The 10,984-nt window shown below is 43.3% G+C and overlaps 1 protein-coding gene across 1 annotated transcript in view; it reads left to right on the top strand.

Annotated features, from left to right (window-relative positions):
* The first annotated feature begins 1,038 nt into the window (after positions 1 to 1,038).
* The window catches only part of LOC147017840 (uncharacterized), a 49,807-nt gene continuing 39,861 nt past the window's right edge, over positions 1,039 to 10,984 (top strand). The window contains exon 1 of the mRNA XM_085896873.1: positions 1,039 to 1,342. The gene's annotated coding sequence lies outside the window, so the exon portion shown is untranslated. The remainder of the gene's footprint in view (positions 1,343 to 10,984) is intronic.

The raw sequence follows: 10,984 nt of genomic DNA, 5'->3' as shown, positions 1-10,984 counted from the left end.
AATAACAAACAAACAAACAAACAAACACACATATTCACAAAGAAATAAATAAATAAATAAATACACAGCGATCAAAACAAAACCTTCGCAACAAAGTTTGCGAAGGTAACAATCACAAAACACCCCTCATTAGTAAATGGAATAACCCATGCTCACGAGGGATATTGCGGTGCTGTTTTTGTCTCTTTTTTTTTTAATCAGAGCACCTGTCCTGGCCCGAGGATGAAACAAAATTACCCCACAGGTGCTGAAAAGTGTAAAAAGCTCAACACAAGGCGAAAAGGGTTGAAAATCAGCCGAAATGAACCTTTTTCATCACACAAGTGGCAGAATCAGAAAAGGGTTCTCGGCCTAGCACATGTGCTGAGGTGTGTTCCATTACCAATCAGTTTGTGGAGTGCTCGCCAAGTGGCTTAAGCGCTCCAGCAAGCACTCCAACGAAACTGTTGATAAGGAATGGCTAACCTGGTTAGCGATAACTAGCTGGTTGGTAATGAAGCACAACCCAACTTTTTGCACGAGTTTGTGTTTGTGGCTGGTGGTGAGACAAGTGGGTTACCGTTGTTTTAATTCCAAAAATGTTTTAAAATTTTTTTCAGTGGCCAGGAGAGATCACATTATTTTTTTTTTATTTCTGTCAATTATTGTCTGATTAATAGTGTTAATATTATTATTGTGCAATACTGTAATGTTAATGTTATTAATAATATGCTATTATCATTTTTTCTGAGATATCCAAGGAAAATGGCACGATAAGGTGGAACGATGCTCAAGCTGCTATGTATACACCTTTCCAAAGCGGAAAAGGCAATAAAATACAGAAATTCCTACTGGGTTTTTTTTTTTTTTTTGCAATCGAGGCTAAAGCAGCATCAGCTAAGCGAGTGTGAAAATAACCTGGAGTCCTCTTACTCCTGAGTCGTGATAGAATTGAGGGTTCTGAAGCATCACTTCTAATTGACCCTATGCACTAAGCGAGTGACGTCACAGCGGAAGGTGAGGCTCCGCCATATTGAGTGGCAAAAAGATCATGGCCACCACGTACGTGTCACGCGAACTTCTGAGCTATTTCCATGGATTCGATGATATTTCTAAGAAGACTGAAGTTCATGAAGCTGTGTGGTCTTAGTGAAGATCCTTATATTATTTCAAAGGATAAATGAACAACAGAAAGGAAATTTAGGCCTCAAATCGTTTTTCCTGTTGAAACGCCGAGTCCTCACACTCAAGCCAGCCTGAAAGCCTTCAAGAGTATGGATGCTTACTCATATTATGTCGCCGGGTTTGTTAGTGACATAATCTCGACGAAAGCTGACAAGAACTGTATTATCGTGAGGTAAAGGTGAGCCTGTTTTCTTTCATTTCACCATTATTGTATTATCGTTGTTGCTTGTTTTGTTCAGCAACCATCGTCACGTTTTTTTAACCTGACTGCTGCCACAAGTTAATTCCAAGTGAAGCTCTTGTCTAAATGCTGAGTTTGTAGAAAATCTTCGTTCGTCAGTTTGCTTACAGATACATTATATATTTTTTTCCATGACAAACATCCGGTGTTATGCCACACTGCTGTGGATATTTCCAAGTGCTAGTTTTTTATGTATTAGACATATCGATGTGACTTTCTGTAGTGAAACAACTCAGAGCTGCGCGTTAGACAGCTGTTAGAAAGGTGATCTAGCCTATCTCATTCTGTCAATAAAACAAGGGATATAATGTATATTGATGATACAAATCGGACACTATTTTGTAACCACTTGCTATTTAATACCAACGACTGAAATAACGTATCAGAAATTAGTTACATACCGGAGACAAAATGAAGGCCACACAACCAGTCATGTTCGCCAGGTCGCCATTTTTCTCTTCTCAGAACCGACATCCAAAGATTTCGGCGGGAAAGCGGTAAAACTGCACTCCAGAGCCTTTAGTATACCGCTGAGTCCATCCCGGGGCACAACAACTCTTACCCATTTGCAGAAAAAAAAAATCGCTTGCTTGGAAGTAACGGTGTCGTTGAAGTGGAGACTATCAGTTGTTATGGACTCGGTACATACTTTCTTGCCACTCAATATGGCGGAGCTGCCACAGTAACGTGACCGGTGACGTCATCTGAATAAGTCCTATATACCCTCACACACAACCACAAAGACAATTTGCGTCGCCCCCACCTTCGGAATTCCTGATGAGGGCAGATGAAGTCGTTACAACCTTTGCCTTATGTCCTGTAGTCCTCTTGGCAAGTTTAATTGGTTGAGATTGCATGAGTAACGACTGAATACATCAACGTCAGACAGACGAATGTCAAAATGCGTATTTTAGTTTGAAGACAGGTTGACAGGGGCCCACTGGTCCACTACTGCAGCATCCTGAAACTTTGCATGCATACTAAGTGAACTTTTTGAAGCGGCCAAAGGAGTGTATGAGTGAAAACTGGGTATTTGAGTGAAGTTAAACACCCCTTTTAATTTTTGAAGATAGTTAATGCTTACCTTCATGAAAAGCTTATCCTTCGTCAGCCCAATCTCACCTTCCAGGGGTCTTCGCTGCCATGTTTGATGCGGCCGACTAAAAATGCCTTTCCTTCGTCATTTTGCACAGTGTTACAAGCAAATCCTTTCTGGGGTCCAAAAAAAGAGCCCGATTGTTTTTGTTCAATTTTTTGCAGATATGATTACTTCACATGGTATTAGTATAGAGCAAGTCCTCCAATTTTCTTTTTTTTATGCTTATGTTTGTTTATTTTATCACTAAAACATCATCCAATCAAGATAATTATTTTTCCTCATTGATGTGAAACTTCAGCAGATTGAATGAAATTTAGTGCTTCTAAGTTGGGGTCGTAAAAGTCCCCAGTTGGAATGTAAGTGTTATATTTTATATATATTTTTGTTACGTTTGTTGATTTTTTTTATCAATGAAACAGCATGTTTAGTCATTGATGTGAAACTTTGGTACATTTAGTGAAATTGAGTGGTTTTTGAGTTGGGGTCTGAAAAAACACCGAGTTGGTAAGATTCGGCAGTAAAATGTTGTTGTGGATTTCAGAATTGGATCTGAGTAATGCACACAACATCCAGGTCCTCAGACTTATTTCCACAAATGCATGTTCAGAATAGACCCATCCCCTTGTCTGGTGGGTTTGTGGAAACACAGGCTGTGGTGAACCGGTTGAAATGGGGTAAAGCTCCTGGGATCTGTGGCATCCATGCTGAACGCATGACGCATGAATGCATGACGCTGCTCTCAGTGCTGGGCAAGGATAATTCTTGATGTGGTTCACCAGCATCTGCTTCAGCACCACTGTCTAGAGCAGTCAGGCTTTACACCAAAGAGGTCAATGATTGGCCGTATCCATGCACTTCAGGTCCTCACTGAGCGCAGACAAGAGTTTCGGCAGGGGCTGCTTGCAGCCTATGTTGATATCTGTAAAGCGTTTGATTCAGTGAATCGGGATGCTCATCAGAGGATTCTTGGTCTTTGGGGGGTGCCACCAAAACTGATCAATCTGATGTCTGAACTATACTCTGCTACTGAGAGTGCTGTGAGATGTGGTGATCCCATCTCTGACTTATTTCCAGTTGTTACTGGAGTTCGTTAGGGGTGTATACTGGCCCCCACACTTTTTAGCACTTGTATGGACTGGATTCTGGGGAGGATGTCAGAGAGATCAAGCTGCAGTGCATCGTTTGGGAATGTCAAGATCTCTGACCTTGATTTTGCGGAGACTCTAGGTATCCTTTTGGGGGCCCTCAAGGTGCTGAATGAGGAGTCTGAGCCACTGGGATGATTGATTTCCTCGGTCAAAACTAAGATCCAGGCTATCATTGACATCTGGGATGCTGCTGTCCTGTCTGTACCTGTTTGTGGTAAGGATGTTGAGATCACGGAGAGAATCACTTACCTAAGGCAGTGATATTCATGTCTCTGCTGCCTGTGAGCCAGAGGTTAACAGACGTCTTGGTTTGGCCTGGGGAGTCATGGAGACTCATTGAGACTCATTTTCTCCCCACCTATCCCCTCTCCCTCCCATACAAGCAAATGTAAAATTGAGACTATGAAAGATTGAGACTTGCTGATTAAAGCACTTCTTCACTTTCATATTTTCATTCCACTCAAAGAGCGAACCAACAAATATTTGTCCATGTTCTACTTCAGGGAATAACTTGATTTTCTTCACATTCATTCCCATCGAGTATATTCACAAAGAATAACTTGGAACTTGGTTTAAGTGTCTTTCTTGTTCAGAAATGAAATGATAAACTTCTCTTAGTGCTCTTGTTTGACCACCTCCTGAGCCACATATCATTTTGAGTTTGTAGTAAATTGTTTTTCCATTGTTCAATTGATAACCATCAAAGTTTTCAGTCCATTCAAGGATATTATTTTTTTCTTTACATCCTTCAACTTACTTATTTGTAATTAAATTTATCCGCTTATTTGTTTTATCTACTTTTACCCCGGTTATTTCTTCAATAAGACTTATTTGATATTTCTCACATTCTTTATGTTTCCCATTTAAATACCAAGGCTGATTTCATCTCCATTCTTTCATTTGGTTATTGCTTGGTTCTATCATTTATAAGTCGGTAAAAAGACAGCGGTAGCCTGTTAAAATTCCCAACCCAATATTTTAACATTTATTTTTATAACCATAAGGGAGACTATTGATTCCATTCTCTAAAATATATCTTTTATCATCAAAAGCTCCTAATGCTTTCTTATTTACCTCTTCTGTATATAATTGATGTTTATAACTTCTTATTGTATTCATTTTTCGGTACTCTTCCTTCTTTAAGGTTAAACAGTTGTAACTAGAGGGGGAGCACTCAGTAGAGTGCAAAACCTCCGCCGCCAGTACTGCTGAGTCACTTAAGTGAACCTGATATCCTATTCATTGTACGTCAAAATGGATCAGACTCTACTGAACCACGATTGAATAAACTAAACAAGATCAACACGCATGTAGAAATGCCAAAAAAATCAATTATTTTGAAAAAAAAGTTGCAAAAAATTTTTTTCTCTTACAATTTTTTTTTGGGGGGGGGGGGGGGGTTGGAAATCACTTAAAACATGTAGAAATGCAAAAAAAAGAAATCAATTTTGTTGAAAAAAAAAGTTGCAAAATGTTTTTTTTCTCTAACAATTTTTTTTGGGGGGGGGGGGGTTGGAAATCACTTAAAACGTGTAGAAATGCAAAAAAAAAAAAAATTCAAATTGGCCGCCATAGCGGCCATATTGGACTTTGGACCAAGTCCAAAATCTAATGGCATGATCCTTGGACCAGACCTAAACCCCCCCACCAAGTTTCGTCGAAATCCGTCGGAGTTTTTCCGTAATACTGTTCACAAACAAACGGGTGAAAACAGTAACCTCCATCCATCTTCGATGGCGGAGGTTAATAATGTTTAAAGTTTTTATTGTTTCCTAGATTATATTTTTATTTATTCCCATGAGCTTCTTATGAACACCTTTCAATGTTATTTTCAATATACGTGAAAGCAGAAGACTTTGATCTCAATCCAATAAATTCACCCATGACCTTCCCACCCAATTCATGTTTAAACTCACCAATAACCTTTTTATTCTTTGATGAAAACAACACATCACCTGACTTGTAATTACTTGTATCATATGGGACATTTTCACAAAAGCAGGTCAGGTAACGGTAAAGACTGTCCGATAATTTTTATCAAGCATATTGTTGCGAATTCGCACCCGCCGGCGTGCGATCGGCCACGCGACTCGAATCGCGGCACGTCGCCCACCGGACGGACAATTCTGTCGTGACCCCCTCGGACTAACGCCGGGAGCTAGTCACGGGTGGGCCTTTCGGCCTCACCACGATCGTGCCAATTGGCCACCCGCGTGGAATGGGGTTGTTCGCCAAACTCAACCTACCAAAGTACCCACGCGGATGGTAGACCGGGCGATCGCACCTTGCCGCAGGTCGACTCCGGACACGGGCCGCTTAAGCGGTCCGTTCCGTGCTATCGGGATAACCGAGCGGTGTTATCGTCGGCCTCTACTGTTCCGATTAATTATCGGGCGTATTAAGCCCACTACAAACCCTTTACGTGAAGCAAGATGGAGATTCTAACAAAGGAAAGGACGCAGCGAAACTGGGAACAATTCAACATAATGCACTTTATTTACACGACACACGAAGAGCACACGTATATCAATTTAAAACAAAAACAACAATGCAGAGCTAACCGAATACGCGAACACACGGCAACACTTATACAGTTTTACTTTACAAGACACGGCGCCACAAGATCCATACAAAAAAACAAAAGAAAAGGCCACCCTCAAAGACAAGGGGGCAGACGGGGCCCGTGGGCCTTTATGGCGTGGGACTTGGCAGACCGAACGAGTCCCACAAGACCGTTGCAGGTTACCTGCACCCTCGCGGTGCGATGGTGGGCGAGCTCTCTCCGGCGCTCCTTGTACGAACGCGCAGGTCCGCGCGACACAGCTGGCAGAGCGGCACCTCCAGTCCGCGTCCCCTCCGCGACGTCCGGACTGTCCACCGACTGCAAGCTCCAACGAGTGGGTCGCTCTACGGACCGCTTCTCCAAGACCCAAGGGCAGAAGACCATGAACCGCCGACTGATGCTGACACTCTCACCGACCGCCCTGACCTGACCTCCTCTCACCTGACCTCCTCTGGTGTCACTCTTCCTGATGTCACTTCCGTGCACCCTTTTATTTCCCCGGCACCCCGCCCCTCCCTTCGCGGCACGCGGGGGGAGGGGAGGGGGGAACATTCCACCAGAGAAATCGGGGCGGGAGTTGAGTTTCAACCGTCATTCTTGTTTACCAGAGAAACCGGGGTGGGAGTTGTTGTTCCCCTTTTGTGTTTGTGCCGATGTTGACGGTTGCTAGCGGAGTGGTGAGGATGGCGTGGTTGTTGAGAGGCAGGTGTGGTTGTGGTTGTTGTGAAGCGGAGTTGTGGTTGGTTGTTGATGTCTGATGGTCGTTGAGACGTGGTTGGTTCAAAATAAAGATAGAACAGAAAAACGCCTATCTCAAAGCGTCGCAGCCTGAATGAATCACATTAATTCCCTCTAACCAACGGGTTTGGGGCTAACTACACATGTACTTAAGAGATACCTCACCTACGAGACCTGGATGGTGGTTTGCGAATTTCCACAGCCGTAACAATATATTGCCCGGTCAGTGTAGAGGCCTTATGGTGATCCTGCGTTGCTGACATAATTTGAACATTTTTCTGGGCCTTATAAGGGGTTCAAGCACTATTTCGAGAATATCAAAGAAGGTTGATTTTTGAGTTTGTTCTTTATCGTTACCTGACCCGCTTTTGTAAAAATGTCCCATATATATCAATATTGTTATGGATTTGAAACCCTTTTGCACACAAGCAGACAGCAATCCCTAAGCTTAGTTATTTCGATAAGTATGTGTATAGTTAGATTCCTTCCCGTGTTTAATGGGAATTTCATGTGTGTGCTGCGGGTTATTTTATAGTCAGGTCTTTTTACATCTTAAATCCCCCAACAACCCTCCAAAAGAGTCCACGGCAACAGCCCCCATCTGCTTTCGGCACTATTCGCATTCTTCGCGCACTGGCGTGCCGAACACGTGCGTAGGCGGGGTTTCATCGGTCGCTGGCGCTCTGGTTTTCGCTCCAAAAAAGGGCCTGGAGTCCCTCTTGTCCATTCAGCGAGGAGCGAGCATCGGCCGATGCTCGCCAGCCAATGGGAAGTCAGAACGCCATATACTATTGCGCAGCCTCTTCGAGGGGCGGGCCTCTTCAGGGGGGGGCGGAGACATCGACACGCCCTCCACCCAATGAAGGCAGGCCACTGAGGCAACCGACACGCCCCCCCCACATCCAATGAGGGATGAGGTGATGTCAGAGGCAGTCCCTCTGGCCCCTGCGCGCAAGGGGGAGGGAGAGTGTTCGGCGCATTCTGTCTGCGCTGGCGCTGGTCTGCTCTCCCCTGTCCGGTTGGTGATCCATTCGTCTGGTCTGGTTTTCTGCTCGTCCTCGCAGCGCAAGGGTTCTTCTCGTCTCGTCCGCCTTCGTGCTGAGTCAAAGCTGTGGGTTTGAGTCCCACCGACCAAACCGCACGAGGCGGACAGGTGCACAGCCGGACTCTGACCCCCCCCAGCTGACCTATCCTCCTCGGCTGGAGGGTCCAATAAAGACGCGACGGGGTCCATTTTTTGTGGGTGTGTGTGTGTCCGTGTCCGTGGGCCCAGTCCTGTAAGTATAAACCGTTAAGTGTTTGCTTGTACATTGATTGTATTTGTTTTAGTCAGTTTAACTCTGCTCCTTGTGCTCTCCTCCCCATTAAAAATAAACCCCAATTGTAAAATGTACCAGCTCGCTGTCTGTGCTTTCTTTCATTGGCTTAGCACAGTGCTTATTGAGAATTAGGGTGGCCGTTTGTGCCGTAAATTGTTCATTTGGTCCGGCCCGGCTTTGGTAACTTCGCTCGGTTACGCCGGATCCGAGTCGGTAACAGCGACTCGGTTCGGACAAAGTCGGCCGAGGGTGTGGCTTCCCCGGTAGTTAGACGGCGTGGGTACTTAAGTAAATTAGAATTCGACAAGTGGACCCTACCTCACGCCGTCGAAATATTGGCGACCACGGTCCTTTAAGCGACCCGTCGACTCCGGAGTTATCCTGGGTGACGACCTTCCATTCCAGTGTTCGGTGGGAGACGGCCTAACTGCTCCGTCTGGTGGTCATCCTCGCCACCGACCCCCGGCCCACAACAACATTATCAATCATATCCTCATTTACATCACTTGTCTTAATTTATAATATAAAACTATCTGTATCCATATATATTATATAACAATGACACGTTATGCTTATACTTTGATTTTAAATTATTATAGTAATAGTCATACATTAACGACTTTGACAAATCAAGAATTGATGTTCCTATATAAATAGGTTTATCCATTTCAATACTCTCTTTTTTTCAAATGAATAGCACAAAATTTCTCTGAAAACACCTCTGCTCGCTCAAAACTTGGTCTATTAATTAACTTTGAAGCCTGTTTCCAAGATGTCGCAAGTCTTACGTTTTGTCCATTCCTAACATTTTTCCATAGTCTTTCCAAATACAGCATTATTCATTAATTTATAAAAGTCCTTCTCAAAATCTGTTTTTGCTTCTGTTCTCCTTTTTAGGTCATCTCTTCGAGCATGACCTAATAATATGGGTGTTGAGAGGAGAGGTGACGATCCGTCCATCCATTCACAATGAAGTTGAAGCAGGAGATCTGGTCATTAGTGATCCTGATAGAGATCGATGAGACGTACACGATGGTATGACTTTCAAGGTCACCGAAGGTCAAGGTCACGAGGCCTTTGAAGTTGCGAAAATGACGATTTTCAAATTCTATCTCCGCCATTTCTCAAGCGATCTTGAATTTGATTGTAGCATATGAATCTATGGGAGAATATCTAAATTTGGTCGGGCCGGATTTTCGATTTTCGTTTTCGTGTCACGTGACTTCAAAGTTGGCAAAAAATGCGAAAATGACAATTTTCAAAATCTATCTCCTCCTACATTCCTCAAGCGATCTTGAATTTGATTGTGGCATATGAATATATGGGACAATATCTAAATTTGGTCGGGACGGATTTTCGAATTTCGCTTTCGCGTCACGTGACTTCATAGTTTTCAAAAACTGCCCTACCTTCAGGAGGCTGCATATTCTCTACTGGGCATGGTAAAAGTTAGTGAATGGTGTCATTGCATAGCAGCTGACGTTGTCTTTCATGTCCATTCTAAAGAATACCAATATCTTCGAATACGTACACGTCACGTGACTTTGAATTTTGCGAAAGCTACTTCATGTTGTTGCAAAATGACGATTTTCAAAATCTATCTCCTCCTGCATTTCTAAAGTTATCTTGAATTTGATTGTGGCATATGAATCTATGAGACAATATCTAGATTTGGTTGGGCCGGATTTTTGATATTCGCTTTCGTTTTCGCGTCACCTGACTTCAAAGTTGGCCATAAATCCCTCCTGACCCGAGAACACTACACCCTAGTAACAGGAACTCATGCTTGTAAAGGTCGTTCTTGTGCTTGGTATTCGTTAACTCTCGGTTTGTGACTCCTATTATATAATCTGCCTGCCTGGCCGCCTGCGGCCCGCCTGCCTGCCCATAGCATAGCTTTTTAGGTACCCCCACTCATAGCCGAATGTCCCCACCAAATCAGCAAATCGCCATAGGCCTAGGTCATAGAAGCTATCAGAATCGAAAAATATCCGATGGCATATCCTTATGTGTTTAATATACGTAAAAGTGCTGGAAAACAATAGAGAGATCTCCATTGTTTTCCAGCACTTTGATATTCGCCATCCTTCTTTTGACACGAATATTGATCGGCAGCCGACATGACATGACAGGACAGGTGTCCAGTCATATGAAGTTTTTTTTTTTTACGGTGTTGTTGTGTTTTTAATATTCCCAGCGTTTAGCACTGTTTCGTCAAATAATCGCCATGTGTGATTGTGATTTTTCCAGTTTCCTTCTGTGTTTATCTTATGTCGTACACATATAAACATAATTCCTGCATATAGTGCACAGTCATCGGTTGTCTTAGTCATCAGTTGGTCCAGTGGAGTCCACTGGAATATTCTGATGTGAACGAATAGAACTGTGGATAGTAAGAGTAAGAGTGAGTAGTGTGGTGTCGTCAGTGTTGTTGTTGCACTTTTTATAAGAGATTGGAAAACAAAAAGGCTCGGCCTACGTATCTACCCATCAAATCGACTGACTGACTGGTTTGTGTCGTAGTTGTCTGTCTGCCATTTGCTACTGTACTTACCTACTCTACTACATAGAGTGATAGTGATTAAACCACCTACTTCTACGAACTCTTGGCCATCTACCTACTGGACATTATTTGATGGACTCGGCATTAGTGCAGAGGAGAGTATAGTATATAAATTTGGTGATTGGTGTCCAGTAGACAGCTACAGCTGT

The sequence above is a fragment of the Eptatretus burgeri genome, chromosome 10, assembly GCF_056783735.1.
Source record: "Eptatretus burgeri isolate ZD-2024b chromosome 10, Ebu_testis_v1, whole genome shotgun sequence".
Lineage (NCBI taxonomy): Eukaryota > Metazoa > Chordata > Myxini > Myxiniformes > Myxinidae > Eptatretus > Eptatretus burgeri.
Note: the sequence above shows the minus strand (reverse complement) of the source record. Positions and strands in the feature narration are given on the sequence as shown.